The sequence below is a fragment of the Moschus berezovskii genome, unplaced genomic scaffold, assembly GCF_049115385.1.
Source record: "Moschus berezovskii isolate FMDL1 unplaced genomic scaffold, NW_MosBer_1.0 29, whole genome shotgun sequence".
Lineage (NCBI taxonomy): Eukaryota > Metazoa > Chordata > Mammalia > Artiodactyla > Moschidae > Moschus > Moschus berezovskii.
In genome coordinates, this window is record NW_028290453.1 from 1,854,439 (window position 1) to 1,871,162 (window position 16,724).

A 16,724-nucleotide genomic window follows, 5' to 3' on the forward strand; every position below is an offset into this window, starting at 1 on the left:
CGGCGGGAAGCTGGGGGTATTCCTCGAGGTGCGAAGGGGACCTCAGGAACTCACTCGAGTTACTTCAGGGAAGTCAGGTCCCCGATTGTGTTGGAAGGGGAACTTCCGGATTACTCTCCAGCCGTTAAATGGGAATATTGCCTCTTCTCGATTTGAGTCCTTAAAGTGTATTCTCCTCTCCACTGAGGACGGATGTTAGGGACCATTCTGATTCGCCTAAAGGGAGTCAAGTACCCTTTTGCCTTTCAAGCAGGAATGTGGGATTTCTCTTGAGATTCTGCATTGCAAAATTTCCTCATCTCGCATGGAGGGGATAATTATGTGCTGTTACACGAATTCGGCTTGGAACCTGGGGGTGATTCTCCAGTTGCGACGAGTACCTCTGGAACACACTCGGATTACTTCAGGGAAGTCAGGTCCCCTTTTGTGCTGGAAGGGGAACTTCCGGATTGTTCTCGAGCCCTTTAATGGGAATAGGGCCTCCTCTCGATTTGAGTCCATATATTGTGTTCTCCTCTCCAATGGGGACGGATGTTAGGGAACATTCTGAGTGGCATAAAGTGTGTCAAGTACCCTTTTGCCTTTCAAGCGGGAATGTGGGATTTCTCTTGAGATTCTGTAGCGTAAAATTACCTCATCTCGCATTGAGGGGATAATTTTGTGGTATTTCTCGAGTTGCAGAGGGAAGCAGGGGATACTTCTCGACTTGCAACGGGGACCTCAGGAACTCGCTCGGGTTGCTTCAGCGAAGTCAAGTCCCCTTTTGTGCTGGAAGGGGAACTTCCAGATTACTCTCGAGCCGTTAAATGGGAACATTGCCTCTTCTTGATTTGAGTCCAGAGAGTCTGTTCCCCTCTGCACTGAGGACCGATGTTAGGGAACATTCTGAGTCGCCTCAAGGGAGTAAAGTACACTGTTGAATTTCAAGCGGGAATGTGGGATTTCTCTTGAGATTCTGCAGCGCAAAATTTCCTCATCTCCATTGGAGGGGATAATTTATTGGTGTTTCACGAACTGGGTTGGGAAGCTGGGGGTACTTATGCAGTTCCGATGAGTACCTCTGGACCACACTCGAGTTACTTCAGAGAGGTCTGGTCACAATTTGTGCTGGAAGGGGAACTTCCGTATTACGCTCGAACCATTTAATGTGCACAGGGGCTCCTCTCGAATTGAGTCCATCAAGTGTGTTCTCCTCTCCAAAGGGGACGGCTGTGTGAGGGAACTTTCTGAGTCGAATAAAGGGTGTCAAGTACCTTTTTGCCTTTCAAGAGTGAATGTGGTATTTCTCTTGAGATGCTGCATCGCAAAATTTCCTCATCTCGCATGGAGGGGATAATTTTGGGGTGTTTCTCGAGTTGCGGCGGGAAGCTGGGTGTGCTTCTCGATTTGTGACGGGGACCTCAGGAACTCGCTCGGGTTGCTTCCTGGATGTCAGGTCCCCTTTGGTGTTTGAAGGGGAACTTCCAGTTTCCTCTCGAGCCCTAAAATGTGCACAGGGTCTCAATTCGAATTCATTCCATAAAGTGTGTTCTCCTCTCCAAAGTGGACTGCTGTGTGAGGGAACTTTCTGAGTCGAATAAAGGGTGTCAAGTACCATTTTGCCTTTCAAGAGGGAATGTGGTACTTCTCTTGAGATGGTGCATCGCAAAATTTCCTCATTTCGCAAGGAGGGGATAATTTTGGGGTGTTTATCTAGTTGCGTCGGCAAGCTGGGGGTGCTTCTCGAGTGGCAACGGGGACCTCAGGAACTCGCTGGGGTTGCTTCAGGGAAGTCAGGTCCGCTTTGGTGTTGGAAGGCGAATTTCCGGTTTCCTCTCGAGCCCTTCAATGTGCACAGGGGCTCCTCTTGAATTGAGTTCTTACAGTGTTTTCTCCTCTCCAAAGGGGACGGCTTGTGAGGGAACATTCTGAGTCGAATAAAGGGTGTCAAGTACCTTTTTGCCTTTCAAGAGGGAATGTGGTATTTCTCTTGAGATGGTGCATCGCCAAATTTCCTCATCTCGCATGGAGTTGATAATTGTGGGGTGTTTCTCTAGTTGTGGAGGGAAGTTGGGGTGCTTCTCGTGTTGCGACAGGGACCTCAGGAACTCGCTGGGGTTGCTTCAGGGAAGTCAGGTCCCCTTTGGTGTTGGAAGGGAACTTCCGGTTTCCTCTCGAGCCCTTCAAAGTGCAGAGGGGCTCCTCTCGAATTGAGTGCGTTAAGTGTGTTCTCCTCTCCAAAGGGGACGGCTGTGTTAGGGAAATTTCTGAGTCGAATAAAGGGTGTCAACTACCTTTTTGCCTTTCCAGAGGGAATGTGGTATTTCTCTTGAGTTGCTGCATCACCAAATTTCCTCATCTCGCATGGAGGGCATAATTTTGGGGTGTTTCTCGAGTTGCGGCGGGAAGCTGGGGGTGCTTCTCGAGTTGTGACGAGGACCTCTGGAACTCGCTGGGGTTGCTTCAGGGAAGTCAGGTCCCCTTTGGTGTTGGAAGGGGAACTTCCAGTTTCCTCTCGAGCCCTTCAATGTGCACAGGGGCTCCTCTCGAATTGAGTCCATAAAGTGTGTTCTCTCCAAAGGGGACGGCTGTGTGAGGGAACTTTCTGAGTCGAATAAAGGGTTTCAAGTACATTATTGCCTTTCAAGAGGGAATGTGGTATATCTCTTGAGATGCTGCATCGCCAAATTTCCTCATCTCTCATGGAGGGGATAATTTTGCGGTGTTTCTCGAGTTGCGGCGGGAAGCTGGGGGTGCTTCCCGAGTTGCGATGGGGATCTCAGGACCTCGCTGGGATTGCTTCAGGGAAGTCAGGTCATCTTTGGTGTTGGAAGGGGAACTTCCGGTTTCCTCTCGAGCGCTTCAGTGTGCACTGGGGCACCTCTCGAATTGAGTCCGTAAAGTGTGTTCTAATCTCCAAAGGGGAGGGCTGTGTTAGGGTACTTTCTGAGTCGAATAAAGGGTGTCAAGTACCTTTTTGCCTTTCCAGAGGGAATGTGGTATTTCTCTTGAGATGCTGCAAGTCAAATTTCCTCATCTCGCATGGAGGGGATAATTTTGGGGTGTTTCTCGAGTTGCGGCGGGAAGCTGTTGGTGTTTCTCGAGTTGCGACGGGGACCTCAGGAACACGCTGGGTTGATTCAGGGAAGTCAGGTCCCCTTTGGTGTTGGAAGGGGAACTTACGGTTTCCTCTCGAGCCCTTCAATGTGCACAGGGGCTCCTGTCGAATTGAGTCCCTGAAGTGTGTTCTCCTCTCCAAAGGGGACGGCTGTGTCAGGGAACTTTCTGAGTCGAGTGAAGGGAGTCAAGTAACTTTTTGCCTTTCCAGAGGGTATGTGGTATTTCTCTTGAGATGCTGCATCGCCAAGTTTCCTCATCTCGCATGGAGGGGATAATTTTGCGGTGTTTCTCGAGTTGCGGCGGGAAGCTGGGGGTCCTTCTAGAGTTGAGACGGGGACTTCAGTAACTCGCTGGGGTTGCTTCAGGGAAGTCAGTTCCCCTTTGGTGTTGGAAGGGGAACTTCCGGTTTCCTCTCGAGCCCTTCAATGTGCAGAGGGGCTCCTCTGGAACTGAGTAACTAAAGTGTGTTCTCCTCTCCAAAGGGAACGGCTGTGTGAGGGAACTTTCTAAGTCGAATGAAAGGTGTCAAGTACCTTTTTGCCTTTCCAGAGGCAATGTGGTATTTCTCTTGAGATGCTGCAAGCCAAATTTCCTCATCTCCCATGCAGGTGATAATTTTGGGTTGTTTCTGGAGTTGCTTCGGGCAGCTGGGGTGCTTCTCGAGTTGCGACGGGGACCTCAGGAACTCGCTGGGGTTGCTTCAGGGAAGTCAGGTCCCCTTTGGGGTTGGAAGGGGAACTTCCGGTCTCCTCTCGAGCAATTCGATGTGCACAGGGGCTCCTCTCGAATTGAGTCCGTAAAGTGTTTTCTCCTCTCCAAATGGGACGGCTGTGTGAGGGAACTTTCTGAGTCGAATAAAGGGTGTCAGGTACCTTTTTTCCTTTCCGTAGTGAATGTGGTGTTTCTCTTGAGATGCTGCATCGCCAAAATCCTCATCTCACATGGAGGGTATAATTTTGGGGTGTTTCTCGAGTTGCGGCGGAAAGCTGGAGGTGCTTCTCGAGTTGCGACGGAGACCTCAGGAACTTGCTAGGGTTGCTTCAGGGAAGTCAGGTCCCCTTAGGTGTTGGAAGGGGAACTTCCGGTTTCGTCTCGAGCCCTTCAATGTGCACAGGGGCTCCTCTCGAATTGAGTCCGTGAAGTGTGTTCTCCTCTCCAAAGGGGACGGCTGTGTGAGGGAACTTTCTGAGTCGAGTAAAGGGTGTGAAGTACCGTTTTGCCTTTCTAGAGGGAATGTGGTATTTCTCTTGAGATGCTGCATCGCCAAATTTCCTCATCTCGCATGGAGGGGATAATTTTGCGGTGTTTATCGAGTTGCGGCGGGAAGCTGGGGGTGATTCTCGAGTTGCGAAAGGGACCTCAGGAACTAGCTGGGGTTGCTTCAGGGAAGTCAGGTCATCTTTGGTGTTGGAAGTGGACTTCCGGTTTCCTCTCGAGCCCTTCAATGTGCACAGGGGCTCTTCTCGAATTGATTCCGTAAAGTGTGTTCTCCTCTCCAAAGGGGAAGGCTGTGTGAGGGAACTTTCTGAGTCGAATAAAGGGTGTCAAGTACCTTTTTGCCTTTCCAGAGGGAAAGTGGTATTTCTCTTGAGATGCTGCATCGTCAAATTTCCTGATCTCGCATGGAGGGGATAATTTTGGGGTGTTTCACCAGTTGCGAAGGTAAGCTGGTGGTGCTTCTGGAGTTGCGCCAGGGACCTCAGGAACTCGCTGGGGTTGCTTCAGGGAAGTCAGGTCCCCTTTGGTGTTGGAAGGGGAACTTCCGGTTTCCTCTCGAGTCCTTCAATGTGCACAGGGGCTCCTCTCGAATTGAGTCCGTAAAGTGTGTTCTCCTCTCCAAAGGGGACGGCTGTGTGAGGGAACTTTCTGAGTCGAATAAAGGGTGTCAAGTACCTTTTTGCCTTTCCAGAGGGAATGTGGTATTTCTCTTGAGATGCTTCATCGCAAAATAATCTCATCTCGCATGGAGGGGATAATTTAGGGTGTTTCTCGAGTTACGGCGGGAAGCTGTTGGTGCTTCTCGAGTTGCGACGGGGACCTCAGGAACACGCTGGGGTTGATTCAGGGAAGTCAGGTCCCCTTTGGTGTTGGAAGGGGAACTTCCGGTTTCCTCTCGAGCCCTTCAATGTGCACAGGGGCTCCTTTCGAATTGAGTCCGTAAAGTGTGTTCTCCTCTCCAAAGGGGACGGCTGTGTGAGGGAACTTTCTGAGTCGAAAAAAGGGTGTCAAGTACCTTTTTGCCTTTCCAGAGGGAATGTTGTATTTCTCTTGAGATGCTGCATCTTCAAATTTCTTCATCTCGCATGGAAGGGATAATTTTGGGGTGTTTCTCCAGTTGCGGTGGTAAGCTGGTTGTGCTTCTAGAGTTGCGACGGGGACCGCAGGAACTCACTGGGTTTGCTTCAGGGAAGTCAGGTCCCCTTTGGTGTTGGAAGGGGAACTTCCGGTTTCCCCTCGAGCCCTTCAATGTGCACAGGGGCTCCTCTCGAATTGATTCCGTAAAGTGTGTTCTCCTCTCCAAAGGGGACGGCTGTGTGAGGGAACTTTCTGAGTCGAATAAAGGGTGTCAAGTACCTTTTTGCCTTTCCAGAGGGAATGTGGTATTTTCCTGAGATGCTGCATCGCAAAATTTCCTCAACTCGCATAGAGGGGATAATTCTGGGGTGTTTCTCTACTTGCGGCGGGAAGATGGCGGTGCTTCCAGAGTTGCGACGGGGACCTCAGGAACTCGCTGGGGTTGCTTCAGGAAGTCAGGTCCCCTTTGGTGTTGGAAGGGGAACTTCCGGTTTCCTCTCGAGCCCTTCAATGTGAACAGGGGCTCCTCTCGAACTGAGTCCGTAAAGTGTGTTCTCCTCTCCAAAAGGAACGGCTGTGTGAGGGAACTTTCTGAGTCGAATAAAGGGTGTCAAGTACCTTTTTGCCTTTCCAGAGGGAATGTGGTATTTGTCTTGAGATGATGCATCGCAAAATTATCTCATCTCGCGTGGAGGGGATAATTTTGGGGTGTTTCTCGAGTTGCGGCGGGAAGCTAGGGGTGCTTCTCGAGTTGCGACAGGGACCTCAGCAACTCGCTGGGGTTGCTTCAGGCAAGTCAGGTCCCCTTTGTTGTTGGAAGGGGAACTTCCGCTTTCCTCTCGAGCCCTTCAATGTGCACAGGGGCTCCTCTCGAACTGAGTCCGTAAAGTGTGTTCTCCTCTCCAAAGTGGACGGCTGTGTGAGGGAACTTTCTGAGTCGAATAAAGGGTGTCAAGTACCTTTTTGCCTTTACAGAGGAAATGTGGTATTTCTCTTGAGATGCTGCATCGCCAAATATCCTCATCTCGCATGGAGTGGATAATTTTGGGGTGTTTCTCGAGTTGCGGCGGGAAGCTGAGGGTGCTTCTCGAGTTGCGTCGGGGACCTCAGGAACTCGCTGGGGTTGCTTCAGGAAGTCAGGTCCCCTTTGGTGTTGGAAGGGGAACTTCCGGTTTCCTCTCGAGCCCTTCAATGTGAACAGGGGCTCCTCTCGAACTGAGTCCGTAAAGTGTGTTCTCCTCTCCAAAAGGAACGGCTGTGTGAGGGAACTTTCTGAGTCGAATAAAGGGTGTCAAGTACCTTTTTGCCTTTCCAGAGGGAATGTGGTATTTGTCTTGAGATGATGCATCGCAAAATTATCTCATCTCGCGTGGAGGGGATAATTTTGGGGTGTTTCTCGAGTTGCGGCGGGAAGCTAGGGGTGCTTCTCGAGTTGCGACAGGGACCTCAGCAACTCGCTGGGGTTGCTTCAGGGAAGTCAGGTCCCCTTTGTTGTTGGAAGGGGAACTTCCGCTTTCCTCTCGAGCCCTTCAATGTGCACAGGGGCTCCTCTCGAACTGAGTCCGTAAAGTGTGTTCTCCTCTCCAAAGGGGACGGCTGTGTGAGGGAACTTTCTGAGTCTAATAAAGGCTGTCAAGTACCTTTTTGCCTTTCAAGTGGGAATGTGGTATTTCTCGTGAGATGCTGCATCGCAAAGTTTCCTCATCTCTCATGGAGGTGATAATTTTGGGGTGTTTCTCGAGTTGCGGCGGGAAGCTGGGGGTGCTTCTCGAGTTGCGACGGGGACCTCAGGAAGTCGCTGGGTTTGCTTCAGGGCAGTCAGGTCCCCTTTTGTGTTGGAAGGGAACTTCAGGTTTCCTCTGGAGCCCTTCGATGTGCAGAGGGGCTCCGCTCGAATTGAGTCCGTAAAGTGTGTTCTCCTCTCCAAAGGAGACGGCTGTGTGAGGGAACTTTCTGAGTCGACTAAAGGGTGTCAAGTGCCTTTTTGCCTTTCTAGAGGGAATGTGGTATTTCTCTTGAGATGCTGCACTGCCAAATTTCCGCATCTCGTATGGAGGGGATAATTTTGGTGTGTTTCTTCAGTTGCGGAGGGAAGCTGGGGGTGCTTCTCGAGTTGCGACGGGGACCTCAGGAACTCGCTGGGGTTGCTTCAGGGAAGTCAGGTCCCCTTTGGTGTTGGAAGGGGAACTTCCGGTTTCCTCTCGAGCCCTTCAATGTGCACAGGGGCTCCTCTCGAATTGAGTCCGTAAAGTGTGTTCTCCTCTCCAAAGGGGACGGCTGTGTGAGGGAACTTTCTGATTCGAATAAGGGTGTCAAGTACCTTTTTGCCTTTCCAGAGGGAATGTGGTATTTCTCTTGAGATGCTGCATCGGCAAATTTCCTCATCTCGCCAGGTGGGGATAATTTTGTGGTTTTTCTCGAGTTGCGGCGGGAAGCTGGGGGTGCATCCCGAGTTGCGACGGGGACCTCAGCAACTCGCTGGGGTTGCTTCAGGAAAGTCAGGTCCCCTTTGGTGTTGGAGGGGGAACTTCCGGTATCCTCTTTGCCCTTCAGTGTGCACAGGGGCTCCTCTCGAATTGAGTCCGTAAACTTTGTTCTCCTCTCCATAGGGGACGGCTGTGTGAGGGAACTTTCTGAGTCGAATAAAGGGTGTCAAGTAACTTTTTGCCTTTCCAAAGGGAATGTGTTATTTCTCGTGAGATGCTGCATCGCAAAATTCCTCACCTCGCATGAAGGGGATAATTTTGGGGTGTTTCTCGAGGTGCGGCGGAAAGCTGGGGGTGCTTCTCGAGTTGCGACGGCGACCTCAGGAACTCGCTGGGGTTGCTTCAGGGAAGTCAGTTCCCCTTTGGTGTTGGAGGGGAACTTCCGGTTTCCTCTCGAGCCCTTCCATGTACACAGGGGCTCCTCTCGAATTGAGTCCATAAAGTTTGTTCCCCTCTCGAAAGGGGACGGCTGTGTGAGGGAACTTTCTGATTCGAATAAAGGGTGTCACGTACATTCTTACATTTCAAGAGGGAATGTGGTATTTATCTTGAGATGCTGCATCGCAAAATTTCCTCATCTCGCATGGAGGGGATAATTTTGGGGTGTTTCTCGAGTTGCGGCGCGAAGCTGGGGGTGCTTCTCGAGTTGCGACGGCGACCTCAGGAACTCGCTGGGGTTGCTTCAGGGCACACAGTTCCCCTTGGTGTTGGAAGGGGAACTTCCGGTTTCCTCTCGAGCCCTTCAATGTGCACAGGGGCTCCTCTCGAACTGAGTCCATAAAGTGTGATCTCCTCTCCAAAGGGACGGCTGTGTGAGGGAACTTTCTGAGTCGAATAAAGGCTGTCAAGTACCTTTTTGCCTTTCAAGTGGGAATGTGGTATTTCTCGTGAGATGCTGCATCGCAAAGTTTCCTCATCTCTCATGGAGGGGATAATTTTGGGTGTTTCTCGAGTTGCGGCGGGAAGCTGGGGGTGCTTCTCGAGTTGCGACGGGGACCTCAGGAACTCGCTGGGGTTGCTTCAGGGCAGTCAGTTCCCCTTTTGTGTTGGAAGGGAACTTCCGGTTTCCCCTGGAGCCCTTCGATGTGCAGAGGGGCTCCTCTCGAATTGAGTCCGTAAAGTGTGTTCTCCTCTCCAAAGGGGACGGCTATGTGAGGGAACTTTCTGAGTCGAATAAAGGGTGTCAAGTGCCTTTTTGCCATTCTAGAGGGAATGTGGTATTTCTCTTGAGATGCTGCATCGCCAAATTTCCTCATCTCCCACGGAGGGGATAATTTTGGGGTGTTTCTCGAGTTGCGGCGGGAAGCTGGGGGTGCTTCTCGAGTGCGACGGGGACCTCAGGAACTCGCTGGGGTTGCTTCAGGGAAGTCAGGTCCCATTTGGTATTGGAAGGGGAACTTCCGGTTTCCTCTCGAGCCCTTCAATGTGCCCAGGGCCTCCTCTCGAATTGAGTCCATAACGTGTGTTCTCCTCTCCAAACGGGACGGCTGTGCAAGGGAACTTTCTGAGTCGAATAAAGGGTGTCAAGTACCTTTTTGCCTTTCAAGAGGGAATGTGGTATTTCTCTTGATATGCTGCATCGCCAAATTTCCTCATCTCCCACGGAGGGGATAATTTTGGGGTGTTTCTCGAGTTGCGGCGGGAAGCTGGGGGTGCTTCTCGAGTTGCGACGGGGACCTCAGGAACTCGCTGGGGTTGCTTCAGGGAAGTCAGGTCCCCTTTGGTGTTGGAAGAGGAGCTTCCGGTTTCCGCTCGAGCCCTTCAATGTGCACAGGAGCTCCTCTCGAATTGAGTCCGTAAAGTGTGTTCTCCTCTCCAAAGGGGACGGCTGTGTGAGGGAACTTTCTGAGACGAATAAAGGGTGTCAAGTACCTTTTTGCCTTTCCAGAGGGAATTTGGTATTTCTCTTGAGATGCTGCATCGCCAAATTTCCTCATCTCGCATGGAGGGGATAATTTTGTGGTGTTTCTCGAGTCGCGGTGGGAAGCTGGGGGTGCTTCTCGAGTTGCGACGGGGACCTCAGGAACTCGCTGGGGTTGCTTCAGGGAAGTCAGTTCCCCTTTGGTGTTGGAATGGGAACTTCCGGTTTCCTCTCTAGCCCTTCAATGTGCCCAGCGGCTCCTCTCGAATAGAGTCCGTAAAGTGTGTTCTCCTCTCCAAAGGGGATGGCTGTTTGAGGGAACTTTCTGAGTCGAATAAAGGGTGTCAAGTACCTTTTTGCCTTTCCAGAGGGAATGTGGTATTTCTCTTGAGATGCTACATCGCCAAATTTCCTCATCTCGCATGGAGGGGATAATTTTGGGGTGTTTCTCGAGTCCCGGAGGGAAGCTGGGGGGGTTGTCGAGTTGCGACGGGGACCTCAGGAACTCGCTGGGGTTGCTTCAGGGAAGTCAGGTCCCCTTTGGTGTTGGAAGGGGAACTTCCTTTATCCTTTCGATCCCTTCAATGTGCACAGGCGCTCCTCTCGAATTGAGTCCGTAAAGTGTGTTATCCTCTCCAAAGGGGACGGCTGTGTGAGGGAACTTTCTGAGTCGAATAAAGGGTGTCAAGTACCTTTTTGCCTTTCCAGAGTGATTGTGGTATTTCTCTTTAGATGCTGCATCGCAAAATTTCCTCATCTCACAAGGACGGGATAATTTTGGGTTGTTTCTCGAGGTGCGGCAGGAAGCTGGGGGTGCTTCTCGAGTTGCGACGGGGACCTCAAGAACTCGCTGGGGTTGCTTCAGTAATACAGGTCCCCTTTGGTGTTGGAAGGGGAACTTCCGGTTTCCTCTCGAGCCCTTCAATGTGCACAGGGGCTCCTCTCGAATTGAGTCCGTAAAGTGTGTTCTCCTCTCCAAAGGGGACGGCTGTGTGAGGGAACTTTCTGATTCGATTAAGGGTGTCAAGTACCTTTTTGCCTTTCCAGAGGGAATGTGGTATTTCTCTTGAGATGCTGCATCGGCAAATTTCCTCATCTCGCATGGTGGGGATAATTTTGTGGTTTTTCTCGAGTTGAGGCGGGAAGCTGGGGGTGCATCCCGAGTTGCGACGGGGACCTCAGGAACTCGCTGGGGTTGCTTCAGGGAAGTCAGGTCCCCTTTGGTGTTGGAAGGGGATCTTCCGGTTTCATCTCGAGCCCTTCAAAGTGCACAGCGTTCCTCTCGAATTGAGTCCGTAAAGTGTGTTCTGCTCTCCAAAGGGGACGGCTGTGTGAGGGAACTTTCTGCGTCGAATAAAGGGTGTCAAGTACCTTTTTGCCTTTCCAGAGGGAATGTGGTATTTCTCTTGAGATGCTGCATCGCCAAATTTCCTCATCTCGCATGGAGGGGATAATTTTGGGGTGTTTCTCGAGTTGAGGCGGGAAGCTCGGGGTGCTTCTCGAGTTGCGACGGGGACCACAGGAACTCTCTGGGGTTGCTTCAGGAAGTCAGGTCCCCTTTGGTGTTGGAATGGGAACTTCCGGTTTCCTCTCGAGCCCTTCAATGTGCCCAGCGGCTCCTCTCGAATTGAGCCCGTAAAGTGTGTTCTCCTCTCCAAAGGGGACCGCTGTGTGAGGGAACTTTCTGAGTCGAATAAAGGGTGTCAAGTACCTTTTTTCCATTCCAGAGGGAATGTGGTATTTCTCTTGAGATGCTGCATCGCCAAATTTCCTCATCACGCATGGAGTGTATAATTTTGGTGTGTTTCTCGAGTCCCGGCGAGAAGCTGGGGGTGCTTCTCGAGTTGCGACTGGGACCTGAGGAACTCGCTGGGGTTGCTTCAGGATAGTCAGGTCCCCTTTGGTGTTGGAAGGGGAATTTCCGGTTTCCTCTCGAGCCCTTCAATGTGCACAGGGGCTCCTCTCGAATTGAGTCCGTAAAGTGTGTTCTCCTCTCCAAAGGGGACGTCTGTGCGAGGGACCTTTCTGAGTCGAATAAAGGGTGTCAAGTACCTTATTGCCTTTCCAGAGGGAATGTGGTATTTCTCTTGAGATGCTGCATCGCCAAATTTCCTCATCTCGCATGGAGGGGATAATATTGGGGTGTTTCTCTAGTTGCGGGGGACCCGGGGGTGCTTCTCGAGTTGCGACGGGGACCTCAGGAACTCGCTGGGGTTGCTTCAGGGAAGTCAGGTCCCCTTTGGTGTTGGAAGGGGAACTTCCGGTTTACTCTCGAGCCCTTCAATGTGCACAGGGGCTCCTCTCGAATTGAGTCCGTAAAGTGTGTTCTCCTCTCCAAAGGGGACAGCTGTGCGAGGGAACTTTCTGAGTCGAATAAAGGGTGTCAAGTACCTTTTTGCCTTTCAAGAAGGAAACTGGTATTTCTCTTGAGATGCTGCATCGCAAAATTTACTCATCTCGCATAGAGAGGATAATTTTGGGGTTTTCTCGAGTTGCGGCGAGAAGCTGGGGGTGCTTCTCGAGTTACGACTGGGACCTCCGGAACTCGCTGCGGTTGCCTCAGGGAAGTAAGGTCCCCTTTGGTGTTGGAAGGGGAACTTCCGGTTTCCTCTCGAGCCCTTCAATGTGCACAGGGGGTCCTTTCGAATTGAGTCCGTAAAGTGTGTTCTCCTCTCCAAAGGGGACGGCTGTGTGAGGGAGCTTTCTGAGTCGAATAAAGGGTGTCAAGTACCTTTTTGCCTTTCCAGAGGGAATGTGGTATTTCTATTGAGATGCTGCATCGCCAAATTTCCTCATCTCGCATGGAGGGGATAATTTTGGGGTGTTTCACGAGTTGCGGCGGGAAGCTGGGGGTGCTTCTCGAGTTGCGACGGGGACTTCAGGAAATCGCTGGGGTTGCTTCAGGGAAGTAAGGTCCCCTTTGGTGTTGGAAGGGGAACTTCCGGTTTCCTCTCCAGCCCTTCAGTGTGTACAGGGGCTCCAATCGAATTGAGTCCATAAAGTGTGTTCTCCTCTCCAAAGGGGACGGCTGTGTGAGGGAACTTTCTGAGTCGAATCAAGGGTGTCAAGTACCTTTTTGCCTTTCCAGAGGGAATTTGGTATTTCCCTTGAGATGCTGCTTCGCCAAATTTCCTCATCTCGCATGGAGGGGATAATTTTGGGGTGTTTCTCGAGTTGCGGAGGGAAGCTGGTGGTGCTTCTCGAGTTGCGACGGGGACCGCAGGTACTCGCTCGTGTTGCTTCATGGAAGTCCGGTTCCCTTTGGTGTTGGAATGGAACTTCCGGTTTACTCTCGAGCCCTTCAATGTGCACAGGGGCTCCTCTCGAATTGAGTCCATGAAGTGTGTTCTACTCTCCAAAGGGGACGGCTGTGTGAGGGAACTTTCTGAGTCGAATAAAGGGTGTCAAGTACCTTTTTGCCTTTCATGAGGTAATGTGGTATTTCTCTTGAGATTCTGCATCGCCAAATTTCCTCATCTCGCATGGAGGGGATAATTTGGTGGTGTTTCTCGAGTTAAGGCGGGAAGCTGGGGGTGCTTCTCGAGTTGCGACGTGGACCTCAGGAACTCGCTGGGGTTGCTTCAGGGAAGTCAGGTCCCCTTTGTTGTTGGAAGGGGAATTTCCCGTTTCCTCTCGAGCCCTTCAATGTGCACACGGGCTCCTCTCGAATTGAGTCCGTAAAGAGTGTTCTCCTCTCCAAAAAGGACGGCTGTGTGAGGGAGCTTTCTGAGTCGAATCAAGGGTGTCGAGTACCTTTTTGCCTTTCAAGAGGGAATGCGGTATTTCTCTTGAGATGCTGCATCGCCAAATTTCCTCATCTCGCATGGAGGGGATAATTTTGGTGTGTTTCTCGAGTTGCGGCTGGAAGCTGGGAGTGCTTCTCGAGTTGCGACGGTGACCTCAGGTACTAGCTGTGGTTGCTTCAGGGAAGTCAGGTCCCCTCTTGTGTTGGAATGGGAACTTCCGGTTTCCTCTCGAGCCCTTCAATGTGCTCAACGGCTCCTCTCGAATTGAGTCCGTAAAGTGTGTTCTCCTCTCCAAAGGGGACGGCTGTGTGAGGGAACTTTCTGAGTCGAATAAAGGGTGTCAAGTACCTTTTTGCCATTTCAGAGGGAATGTGGTATTTCTCTTGAGATGCTGCATCGCCAAATTTCCTCATCACGCATGGAGTGGATAATTTTGGTGTGTTTCTCGAGTCCCGGCTAGAAGCTGGGGGTGCTTCTCGAGTTGCGACGGGGACCTCAGGAACTCGCTGGGGTTGCTTCAGGGTAGTCAGGTCCCCTTTGGTGTTGGAAGGGGAACTTCCGGTTTCCTCTCGAGCCCTTCAATGTGCCCAGGGGCTCCTCTCGAATTGAGTCCGTAAAGTGTGTTCTCCTCTCCAAAGGGGAGGTCTGTGCGAGGGAACTTTCTGAGTCAAATAAAGGGTGTCAAGTACCTTTTTGCCTTTCAAGAGGGAATGTGGTATTTCTCTTGAGATGCTGCATCGCCAAATTTCCTCATCTCCCACGGAGGGGATAATTTTGGGGTGTTTCTCGAGTTGCGGCGGGAAGCTGGGAGTGCTTCTCGAGTTGCGACGGGGACCTCAGGAACTCGCTGGGGTTGATTCAGGGAAGTCAGGTCCCCTTTGGTGTTGGAAGGGGAACTTCCGGTTTCCGCTCGAGCCCTTCAATGTGCACAGGGGCTCCTCTCGAATTGAGTCCGTAAAGTGTGTTCTGCTCTCCAAAGGGGACGGCTGTGTGAGGGAACTTTCTGAGACGAATAAAGGGTGTCAAGTACCTTTTTGCCTTTCCAGAGGGAATGTGGTATTTCTCTTGAGATGCTGCATCGCCAAATTTCCTCATCACGCATGGAGTGGATAATTTTGGTGTGTTTCTCGAGTCCCGGCTAGAAGCTGGGGGTGCTTCTCGAGTTGCGACGGGGACCTCAGGAACTCGCTGGGGTTGCTTCAGGGTAGTCAGGTCCCCTTTGGTGTTGGAAGGGGAACTTCCGGTTTCCTCTCGAGCCCTTCAATGTGCCCAGGGGCTCCTCTCGAATTGAGTCCGTAAAGTGTGTTCTCCTCTCCAAAGGGGAGGTCTGTGCGAGGGAACTTTCTGAGTCAAATAAAGGGTGTCAAGTACCTTTTTGCCTTTCAAGAGGGAATGTGGTATTTCTCTTGAGATGCTGCATCGCCAAATTTCCTCATCTCCCACGGAGGGGATAATTTTGGGGTGTTTCTCGAGTTGCGGCGGGAAGCTGGGAGTGCTTCTCGAGTTGCGACGGGGACCTCAGGAACTCGCTGGGGTTGATTCAGGGAAGTCAGGTCCCCTTTGGTGTTGGAAGGGGAACTTCCGGTTTCCGCTCGAGCCCTTCAATGTGCACAGGGGCTCCTCTCGAATTGAGTCCGTAAAGTGTGTTCTGCTCTCCAAAGGGGACGGCTGTGTGAGGGAACTTTCTGAGACGAATAAAGGGTGTCAAGTACCTTTTTGCCTTTCCAGAGGGAATTTGGTATTTCTCTTGAGATGCTGCATCGCCAAATTTCCTCATCTCGCATGGAGGGGATAATTTTGGGGTGTTTCTCGAGTCGCGGTGGGAAGCTGGGGGTGCTTCTCGAGTTGCGACGGGGACCTCAGGAACTCGCTGGGGTTGCTTCAGGGAAGTCAGTTCCCCTTTGGTGTTGGAATGGGAACTTCCGGTTTCCTCTCTAGCCCTTCAATGTGCCCAGCGGCTCCTCTCGAATTGAGTCCGTAAAGTGTGTTCTCCTCTCCAAAGGGGACGGCTGTGTGAGGGAACTTTCTGAGTCGAATAAAGGGTGTCAGGTACCTTTTTGCCATTCCAGAGGGAATGTGGTATTTCTCTTGAGATGCTGCATCGCCAAATTTCCTCATCACGCATGGAGTGGATAATTTTGGTGTGTTTCTTGAATCCCGGCTAGAAGCTGGGGGTGCTTCTCGAGTTGCGACGGGGACCTCAGGAACTCGCTGGGGTTGCTTCAGGGTAGTCAGGTCCCCTTTGGTGTTGGAAGGGGAACTTCCGGTTTCCTCTCGAGCCCTTCAATGTGCCCAGGGGCTCCTCTCGAATTGAGTCCGTAAAGTGTGTTCTCCTCTCCAAAGCGGACGGATGTGTGAGGGAACTTTCTGAGTCGAATAAAGGGTGTCAAGTACCTTTTTGCCTTTCAAGAGGGAATGTGGTATTTCTCTTGAGATGCTGCATCGCGAAATTTCCTCATCTCGCATGGAGGGGATAATTTTGGGGTGTTTCTCGAGTCGCGGCGGGAAGCTGGGGGTGCTTCTCGAGTTGCGACGGGGACCTCAGGAACTCGCTGAGGTTGCTTCAGGGAAGTCAGGTCCCCTTTGGTGTTGGAAGGGGAACTTCCGGTTTCCTCTCGAGCCCTTCAATGTGCACAGGGGCTCCTCTCGAATTGAGTCAGTAAAGTGTGTTCTCCTCTCCAAAGGGGACGTCTGTGCGAGGGACCTTTCTGAGTCAAATAAAGGGTGTCAAGTACCTTTTTGCCTTTCCAGAGGGAATATGGTATTTCTCTTGAGATGCTGCATCGCCAAATTTCCTCATCTCGCATGGAGGGGATAATATTGGGGTGTTTCTCGAGTTGCGGGGGAAGCCGGGGGTGCTTCTCGAGTTGCGACGGGGACCTCAGGAACTCGCTGGGGTTGCTTCAGGGAAGTCAGGTCCCATTTGGTATTGGAAGGGGAACTTCCGGTTTCCTCTCGAGCCCTTCAATGTGCACAGGGCCTCCTCTCGAATTGAGTCCGTAACGTGTGTTCTCCTCTCCAAAGGGGATGGCTGTGCAAGGGAACTTTCTGAGTCGAATAAAGGGTGTCAAGTACTTTTTTGCCTTTCAAGCGGGAATGTGGTATTTCTCTTGAGATGCTGCATCGCCAAATTTCCTCATCTCCCACGGAGGGGATAATTTTGGGGTGTTTCTCGAGTTGCGGCGGGAAGCTGGGGGTGCTTCTCGAGTTGCGACGGGGACCTCAGGAACTCGCTTG